The sequence below is a fragment of the Balaenoptera borealis genome (genome assembly GCF_965194805.1).
Source record: "Balaenoptera borealis genome assembly, chromosome: 9".
Classification (NCBI taxonomy): Eukaryota; Metazoa; Chordata; class Mammalia; order Artiodactyla; family Balaenopteridae; genus Balaenoptera; species Balaenoptera borealis.
Genome location: NC_138873.1, coordinates 26,644,472 through 26,654,992, shown reverse-complemented (window position 1 = coordinate 26,654,992; position 10,521 = coordinate 26,644,472). Strand labels below are relative to the sequence as shown.

The following is a 10,521-nucleotide window of genomic DNA, read 5'->3' as shown; positions in this document are numbered from 1 at the left end:
GGGCCGGGGCGCGGAGGCGGGGCCGGGGCGCGGAGGCGGGGCCGGGGCGCGGAGGCGGGGCCGGGGCGCGGAGGCGGGGCCGGGGCGCGGAGGCGGGGCGCGGAGGCAGGCCTGCGCGTGGTAGTTAGCACGCGCGGGGTGGCGGAGGTGCCCTGGGGAGCGGGGCCTGGGAGGGGAGGAGGACTACAATGGGAAGGCGGCCTCTTTGGAAGCTCGGCGTTAGGGGCACGACCGTCTGTGCTCGCGACCTTGGCTCGCAGGTTTGTGAGTAACTTGGGTCCAAAGGTCATGTTCTTTCAGGTTTCCACGACGTTCCGTGATGCATCTTCCTCTTTTTGCAGTGTTCTGGACTTGCAGAACTTTGCCCTAGGCCACAACCCAGCCACAATGCTTACTTTATCTTATATAAGACTTTGGCATCAATGCGTCTGGGAACTTAGATTTTAGGGCAGAAAGAGCCCTTACATGCCTTCTCTAATCCCTGCATTTGTAGCTGAGGAACCCGAAGTTTCGCGGGTGAAATGGTTTGTGCAAACTTGCATAGCCCAAATAGAATTGGCTCGGCCAAGAACTACTTTATTCTTGGAGGAAAAATAGCTTGCATTACCTTTTCAGCAATTAAATATCAAATAGCGATTTATTAAGCAGCCTCTCATCATGAGATCTTTCCTCTCTGACCACATCTCATATTACTCTGCATCATCTCACCTATTCCACTCGAGCTGCATTGGCCTCTGCCTTTACTAGAACACTCCAGGCTTGTGCTCAGGTGTGCACATGGCTAACTACCGCACCTGCTTCAAGTCTCTGCTTATCATGGCCTTCTGCAAAAATTTGAAATTGCAACCCATCTTCCCGTCCTCTTTACACTGCCCTACTGTTTATTTCGCGGCACTTACCTTCCCTCACACTCTATGATATGCATATTGATTTTATTTTTCTCCCCCTTCTAGAATGTAAGCTTTGTAGGGCTGAAATCTTTGGCACTCATTTAGTATTTGTTGGATGAAAGAAGGCATGATTACACTAGCATTAAGTAAAAATTTTAGAGAAAAACCTTATGAAGATGCTGTACAAACTAGAGAGGATTTATTTATATTAATTTATTTATATGAATAAATATTCATTTATTTATATGAATAAATATTAATTTTACTTATATGAATAAACCCCTTAGCTCAGTATTTCTGAAAATCAATGTGAACCACCTGGGTTCTTGTTAAAATGCAGTTTGGATTTAGTTGTTCTGATTCAGGTTGGGCCTTCAGAGTCTGCACTTGTAACAAAATACACAAAGAATGCCAATGCCACTGGCTCTAAGGCCACACTTTGCATAGTAAGGCTTTAACTCAACTAGACTAAGTTTTGGGAAATATTTTGTTTCATGTATTTGTGATGTCCACTGTCTTAGTCTGTTTGGGTTGCTGTAACAAAATACCACAAACTCAGTAGCTTATAGACAACGGAATTGTATTTCTCACAGTCTGGAGACTAGAAGTCCAAGAGCAGAGTGCCAGCATGGTCGAGTGAGGGCTACTCTTCTGGCTAGCAAGCTTCTAGTTGTTTCCTGGCATGACAAAAGAAGGAAGGATCTCTCTTTTATAAAGCACTAATCCCATTCATGAGGGTTCCACCCTCATGATTCAAGCACCTCCCAGAGGCCACACCACCTAATATCGTCACCTTTGGGAGTTAGAATTTCAACATATGAATTTTGGAGGCACACAAACATTCAGATCATAGCACTCACTATATAAAAGTCACCTTCTAATCATTGCAAGGATGCAAGGATAAGTAAGAAATGATCGTTGCTGTTTAGGAGTTTATGGAGCATAACATTCAAATCAATTGAACATAATATTCAGTTTAGTTCAGTAAATATCTTCGTAGCAGACATCACAGGTTGGGTTACCCATGAAGTAGACTCTTGGGGGAGATTGATGTGCGAGACATGCTCTTGTATGCTCTTGGGATCGATTCCTGTGAAAGGGAGGTGGAGGGAACAGGATTGAGCAGGAGAAGATGATGTATAATGCCATCCTAACAAAGCCTTCAGCTGACCCCTTGGAGCCAGGATGGCCTTCTAGAGGTATCTTTGAATTGGCACGAGTGGCTGGACCTTCAACTCCCAGCATTGATTAGTCACTGGATACAAACCACCCAGACAGGGGACATGATTTGGGGTTGCCTGTTTCTTTAAGTAAGGCATTCTCCAAAGAGTACTGGCAGCCTAGGGTGTCTGCTGGTAGCACTCCCAGCAGCAGGGCGAGGCTGGAGCTAAATCTCCTAGTCCTGGGCAGAGCTTCACAATCAGCATCCATCGGCGGCACCGTGCTAGTCGCTTGGAGATTAAAGATATTTATTAATTCACTAAATATTATTGAGTGCCACTGTGTGTATCCAACACTGCTACACACTGAGGTGTAGACCTGAGCAAGACAGAACATGGCCCCTGCCCTAGTGGAGCTTACAGTCTACTGAGGGATTAAGCAGGTGTTAATCAAGCTATTATAAGTACTGAACTTATAACTATTATAAAGGAGAGTCATGAATTTACAGGAGCATAAACAGGACATTAGTCTAAGTCTTAAGGAAATTCTTTAGGCGGTTACAATTACGTTAGGACCTGAAGGATAAAAGAGGATTAGCCTGAATAAAGCTGGGGGAAGGGAGGATCACAGAGAGGTAAGAGGAAGATCAGTAAAATAATTTAAAAATCCAATAAATAAATCTTATATAGTCACACAGAAGGCAAATGAACAGTGCCAGTTCCCTTGGTAAACATCTAATGCCTAATGGCCAGAGAATATCCAAGTATACGTTGGTCCCCACTATATCCTCTGGTGAGTTTTGAAAACCAAAAAAACCCAGTGTGGGCTATGGGGTGGGTAAATCCAGGGCCAAGTGTAAAGAGAAGTGCCGCTCAGGAGCAAAGCTGCATTTTGTAGGCCACGTTCAACATGTCCTAGAGGAAGTTAAATAAAGGCCAAATAAAATAATTTAAGAAATTAAAACTATGTTGTAATAAGAACAGAGACTGGGTGTACAGCACAAACTACACTTTTGGCTCCTGGCACTGTGCATTTCCTTCCCTTTTTCTCTAGAGCAGAAATGTCTGCCGCTTTCCATGTAAAGGAAACAGATTGAAAAGTTTGTGGCTAAAGCATTTATTTTATTTTTTTAATAAATTTATTTATTTTTTATTTTTATTTTTGACTGCGTTGGGTCTTCGTTGCTGCGCATGGGCTTTCTCTGGTTGCGGCGAGCGGGGGCTACACTTCGTTGTGGTGCGAGGGCTTCTCATTGCAGTGGCTTCTCTTGTTACGGAGCACAGGCTCTAGGCACGTGGGCTTCAGTAGTTGCAGCACGCGGGCTCAGTAGTTTTTGCGCGCAAGCTCTAGAGCGCAGGCTCAGTAGTTGTGGCGCACAGGCTTAGTTGCTCCGCGGCATGTGAGATCTTCCCAGGCCAGGGCTCGAACCTGTGTCCCCTGCATTGGCAGGTGGATACCTAACCACTGTGCCACCAGGGAAGCCCCTGTGGCTAAAGCATTTAGTTCTGAATTCTGATTGTTCTGTAAATTAAAGCCGATACTCCCCTACCTTCTCACACTCTACCCTTGCCTCCACACTGCCCCTTACTTGACTATGTTTTAGCCATTATGTATGCACAAACACATAAGCACTGAAATTGTGGTGGTTATTACAAAGAGAAGAACAGGATTATTGGAGCATACATTCTCTCTCTCTTCCACTAGAAAGTAAGCTCCTTATTTTCTTCACTGCCATATCCCCTGCACCAGGGTAAGTGCCTATAATTCCATTAATATTTATTGAATAAATGTATGAATGGACAAAGCAAGCTTGTGAACAAAGCAAGCTTGTGGGAATGTAGCAGGAATAGTTAAACTTATGGTCGATCAAGCTATAATTGAATCACTGATGAGAATTTAGCCATGTTTGGGTATCATACTGGTACCAAACCAAGTACTATCCGTTCTTGCCCTGCACACAGCCCCCTTTTGAGGAGAGCTCTCATGCAGACGTCTGATCATATCAGATAAACCCCTGACTCAAAGGCAGTTATTCATAGACTGCAGAGTCTTCTAGTAGATGGCTTGTTTTGGAGCACTGCCTAAGATCAATGCTACGTGCAAGATTATGACTGTGGCAGGCATTGTTCATTGACTCACTGCTAATAACCTTTCTCCTTGCTTCCTTCCCACTGTAGAGTCTAGAAAAGCTCAATAGTCACTTTCCCAACCTTCCTGGCAGCTGCATAGTCATATGACATAGTTTTGGTCAACAAGATTTAAGCAGAAGTCTGTGAGCACGTGTGTGTGTGTGAGAGAGAGAGAGAGAGATGCAATAAGAGAGCTTGCTGGCTTTGACCCTTCTCTAATCTTCCTGCCTTAAATGTAGGCACATGATGCCTGGATCTGCAGCTGCTATCTTGCAACCATGAGGCAACACGATTAAGGATGAAAAACCAACAGCTAAAAATAGAAAACCTGAGATACTGATGTTAGCGTTGAGCGGCTGAACCAATATCTGCAATCACCTACCTCTGGACTCTTGTCATAGGAGGAAAAATAAAGCCCAATTGATTCAAGCCATTGCCAGTTTGGTTTTCTGTTAATTAAGTTGACATTTTTTCTCAATGTCAGACCAACCTAAACAAATTCTCTTTCAGAGAGCTGGTATGTAAACCTCAATGGAAGGAAGGTTGGCTGAGGCGGGCAGGGAGGGGGAGGGAAGAAAGTAAAAAGAAGAAACAAGAAACTCAGGGACAGAAAGCAGAACACTAGAATAGTAGGCAAAGAAGATCCCTTGTTGAGGGGACAACAAGAGGCCCAAGTCTTGGAGCTGCAGAAGCAGCCAGAGGCTTCATAGCACTGCTGTGTACCCTGAAGAGTGCTTCCCCAGTGTGGTCCCTAAGGACCAGCTTCAATGGTGATTGTTTCCTCTTTTGACTTTCCCATACGTTTGCACCAAAATTCCTTGTCACTAAAGGTAATCAGAGCGTCTCTGTCCCTTGCAACTAAAAGAACCCACCTAACATAATTTCCAGCCATGTGTGGTCAGTTCCATAAAGGACAGCTATCGTGTTCTTTTAGAAAACATTTCTCAATGTCACACAAAACACTGGGCTGGATAAACTGTTGCTGAGCAAGAACGAAGCAATGTAAAGAAGCATGCAATTTGTCTTCAGTGCTTCGCACTTCCTCTTTCAGAGCTTCTTCCTCTCAAAGTGCTTTCCCACATCACACCAATGCCCTCTTGCTGCTTCTCAGCTACGAGAGTCCTCCTTTGAGAATACCTAGAACTGCCCTGGGTCACAAGGCTTCAGCTTAAGGTTTCTCTCCACCTTAATCTTTGATCAACATTTAGATAAATGATTCTGTAATCTGCAGGCAGATGCTTTTAGCTGGCTCTGAGTAAAGATGAATAAACAGATTAATTTATAGATATCAGCGTCTTGAAAGCCATTTTTGGGTTAACACTCCTATATATTTTAGCATTATAACTTTCTAACTAGCATAACAATGAATTTACAACCGTGACATTGGAGGTCTTGACAAAAACCGAGAGAGTAACGTATTTTGCTCTGAAAGAGGGGTCTTTTAGGTACCTTTAAAATTATATGACAACCCACTTTCCAAAAGACAGGGCACACCTAATACTAGTTACTTCAAACTATCAGCTCATGGACTAAAGTCAGCCTGTAGACATGTTTTGTTTGATCAGCAGAGATAATTTTATTTTCGTTGGCTCTAGGTAGAGTATAGGTTCCTTTTAAGTTTTTGATATTTATATTTGTTAATATTATCCTGTACACCAATACTGGGTTTCTAGAGCAGAGCAGATTATTATTTACTTACAGGAAATAATCATCCCATCTCCCCTTTGTCCCAATTCTTATCCCTGGGCCATACGATGTCTTGTTACTTGTAACAGTGTCTCCTGTAGGTGAGCAAATCACTCTCCGCAAAATCAACCTACACATTTGTATATCTCTCCCTTTCTGAGAGAAAAAGTGAAATCTTTTGCTCCCTCTTGTGAACAAATTCTCCTTGAGGACACAAAGGAGACGGATCCTGGGTTCTTACCCTTTGGGATGTGAATAAATTCATCCACATACAAGATAAGACTAGAGTCTCCAGCTTTACATCACAGAAGATGTCTGCATGGTCCTGCAGGGGTGGGGATGAGGTGGGGTGGGTGTGTGAGGGGCTTTCATTGCTCTTTGACTCTAAAAAAACCAAAAAGCTCTAGGTAAATCTCTCTGGAATTCTCATTAGGTAATCACTCATAAATTCATGTCCAGTCTTGTTCTTTTAGCTCAGATCCCAAATGTCAGTAAAATTTGCTCAGAAAATCATAACATGAAACATAAAAACATAAAACATAAAAATTTTCTCTACAGCCTACCATTCCCCAGTTGAACCACAGGCCCACTGTCTCATTCACTTCACACATTGCTTGATTTATGCTACCTTCTGGGTTCTTGTAGGCATTTGAGTTTGGGACCTCTACTTCATATCATTCTTTAATTTAAATTAACCTTTAATGAAAGCTTTCCACGAAGCTATCACGATCAATACTTTGATCAAAGAATGTATATGTCCTACCATCCAGACCTCTAAAAAGAGAATTGAAATACATTAAGTTTGTGTGAAAGAAGAATTCATAATATGATATTTTGGACTAGAAATCAAACCAAAATAAGATAATTTCTTACTACTTGCTATAGACTGAATGTCTGTGTCCCCCTCACCCCAACTATTCATGTGTTAAATCCTAACTCCTAATGTGATGGTATTAGGAGGTGGGCCCTTTGGGGGGTGATTAGGTCATGAGGTGGAGCCCTCATGAATGGCATTAGTGCCCTTATAAGAGAAACCCCAGAGAACACACTTGTCCCATAAGATGACAGTCTATGAGCCAGGAAGAGGACCCACACCAATTCTGCTGGCACTTTGGTCTTGGACTTCCCAGCCTCCAAAACTGTGAGAAATAAATTTCTGTTGTTTATAAGCCACCCAGTCTATGGTATTCTGTTACAGCAGCCTGAACAGACTAAGATATTACTCCAAAGTGTGTAGAGAACAATTTTATCTACATGGAAATTTATCATGTGGAAGTGTGTTAATCTTGTTACAGAATCCAGGCTGCTGGTTAGGAGTGAGCAAGACAGTCTTTTCTTCAGTCAGTTCATCATCAGACATTTTATGAGAGAGACAGTACAGTGCAATGGTCAAGCATGAAGCCTCTGAAGCTGGTCTGCCAAGGGTTCATCACCATTGAATAACCCATGTGGTCTTGGTCAAGTTACTCAATTCCTCTGTGCCTCAGTTTCATTACCTGTAAAGTGGAGATAGAATAATGTATACCACATAGGATCATTGTGAAGGTTAAATGAGATAGTTTTGAACATTGCTTAGCCCCAGGCCTGACAGGAAAGTAGATAAATGTTAGCTGTATTATTATTTGCTCAATATCCCCCAACACAGTGATATAGATAAGAATAAGCTATCATTCCTTTTCTGAAGGAACTTATTTTATAAGAGAGAAGGGGGGAGTTGTAAACTAAAAATGGTATCACAGCTTTATTTGTCTTGTAATAGAAGTCTGTGCCAGCTCTAGGGAGAACACAGCAGGGAGTGGTCAGTTCTACTCAAAGTTGTGGAGAATAATCAGGAAATTCTTTACAAGAGGCAGGGATCTTTGAACTAAATCTTGAAACCAGTTTTTACTCTTACCTTGGTCTCCTAGCAACCACCAAATAGTGGCAGACAAAATAAAATAGAAAATTTCAACAGTACGTTTTTTCCTATTGACTACTAAGAAATGAATATCTTTGACCAAAAAAATGCTCACTGCCGTAAATTTCAATGATACAAGTACCAAATCTGCTTGCATTTCCCCTGTTTTTGCCTTTTATAGCTCCTGAACTACAGACCCACAAACTCTGCACCTCTACCACGCTCCATTCCTTAGTCATTCATGTCAGATTTAAGAATGTTGGCAGTCAGGTAGAAGACCATAAGAACTTGTTTGGTTTTTTTTTTTGAGGTATAATTGACATATAAAATTTTATTAGTTTCAGTTGTACAACATGATTCAACATTTGTATACATTGTGAAATGATCACCACAATGTCTAGTTAACATCTAACATCACACATAATTACAACATTTTTTTCTTGTGATAAGAACTTTTAAGAGCTACTCTCTTAGCAACTGGCAAATATACAACACAGTATTATTTAAATTTTTTTTTTTTTTTGGCTGCACAGTGTGATGCGGAATCTTAGTTCCCCCACCAGGGATCGAACCTGTGCCCCATGCATTGGGAGCATGGAGTCTTAACCACTGGACCACAAGGGAAGTCCCTTCGTAATTTTTTTTTTTTTTTTTTTTTTTTTACAATACAGTACTATTAACTAGAGTCACCATGCTGTACATTACATCTTCATGACTTACTTATTTTATAACTGGAAGTTTGAAGTTTGTACCTTTTGACACCTTTCACCCATTTCACCCACCTCCACCTCCCATCTCTGGCAACCCTTCAGTTTGTTCTCTATCTATGAAGGAGCTTGCTTATTAAAATCAAGATGTAATGAAGTTAACACCTCTTAGACCAAAAGAGGGAGGAACAATTTAATTGTGACCTAAGTGAAGATATTAGCATAATTTTTTAAAAAACTGCATCAGAAGAAGAGGAATGGTTATGATGGAAACACAGAAAAAAACGTGGAGTTCAGGAAGGTAAAACTGTTTAGTGTGCCCCCAGCAGAGTCCCAGAGAGAGATGTCATTTCCTGATTGTGCACGTATGTAGTCCCTTTGTCAGAGAATACTGCAGTTAATTAAGATTGTGGTAAACCAGACTGCCTTGACTCAGATCCCAGCCCCATTATTTAATAACTTTGTACATTTGAGTAAGTTATTATACCTCTGTGTGCCTCAATTTTCTTGTCTGTGAGATGTGGATACTCACCTCAGTAGGGCAGATGTGAGGATTCAGTGAGTGGGTGTAAGAGTATTAGTGCAATGCCTGGCACAGAGAAAGTGCTTGAGAAATCATAGCTAGTATTTCTCTTTTCTTAGCATCATCTGGTCACAGTTTCATCATCTTTCCTCTGTCCCCAAATCCCAGCACACTCTATATACAAGCCCATTCCATTTTGACATTTCTGACATTAACTTTGGTTATTTAGTGGGGCTGAAGCTGAGACTTTGGCTAGTGGTGTTAGGTGTGATGGAAGAAATTTTCACATACTAGTGTATGTGGAAGTCATTCTGGCTTATACATGATTTGGCTTGAATTTTATGCTAACTAGAACAGCCTGTCTTATGGCCTGTCAAACATGCATTATACATCTGCATTAACCATTAAAGACAAGAATGTATTTAAAAATCAAAAATGGAGTAAGTGTGGTCCAGGCATCCAAAATAGAGCAAGGTGGCCATTGTGAATATAGTTTCAGGGATGTTCCTGCATCACTGAGAACCTGAATTTTCTGAACTGTATCCAACTCAAGGACAACATCAGCCGTTCTCAAAACAATATCTGCTAGCAGCTTCCAGCTGCAACCTTATGGTCTCAAGGTAACTATGCAACCAGTTCGGATCCCAACCAATCCTTGCATAACAATCACCCTTATTTCTTGCCAGCTCCAGTGATAATTCTTGACAAACGACTTATGTAATTTTGCAGGTTTTGCCTTTATAAGACTCCCCCATTTTGTGGTCCAGCAGAACACAATTCAAGTGCTTCTTGAATCTGTGTCTCCCAGGCTATATAGTTCTCAGTTTGGCTCAAATAAAACTCTTTTCTATTCCTGTTATAGATTGTTTATTATTTCTGTCAACAGTTGAAAGCCTGCTAAAACTCCTCAGAGTACATGGAACAAACAAGCCGAGGATGGTCATGGAATATTGGGGATTTGCTGACTGTCATGAAATGTTCAGGAGCCTTAAACAGGTACTAGGCCATATCCTCTGATTTTTTTTTTTAAATTAATTAATTTATTTTTGGCTGCCTTGGGTCTTCATTTCTGTGTGCAGGCTTGCCCTAGTTGTGGTGAGCGGGGGCTACTCCTCGTTGCAGTGCACAGGCTTCTCATTGCAGTGGCTTCTCTTGTTGCAGAGCATGGGCCCTAGGCTCAGCAGCTGTGGTGCACGGGCTCAGTAGTTGCAACTCACGGTCTCTAGAGCGCAGGCTCAGTAGTTGTGGCCCACGGGCTTAGTTGCTCCGTGTCATGTGGGATCTTCCCAGACCAGGGCTCGAACCCGTGTCCCCTGCATTGGCAGGCGGATTCTTAACCACTGCGCCACCACGGAAGCCCTGATTTTTTTTTTTAAATATGTATGTTTTACTAAATCACTTTGCTATACACCTGAAACTAACACAATATTATATTTATTTATTTATTTATTTATTTATTTTTTGGCTGCATCAGGTCTTAGCTGCAGCACGCGGGTTCTTTCATTGCTGTTGTTGTGCTTCTCTCTAG

At 41.9% G+C, this 10,521-nt stretch overlaps 1 long non-coding RNA gene across 1 annotated transcript; it reads left to right on the top strand.

Moving 5' to 3' along the window:
* The first annotated feature begins 110 nt into the window (after window positions 1–110).
* Window positions 111–8,422, top strand: LOC309635019. The gene is made up of 2 exons (XR_014248581.1): window positions 111–260; window positions 4,420–8,422. It is a non-coding gene; the product is annotated as an uncharacterized lncRNA (long non-coding RNA).
* The last annotated feature ends 2,099 nt before the right edge of the window (window positions 8,423–10,521 follow it).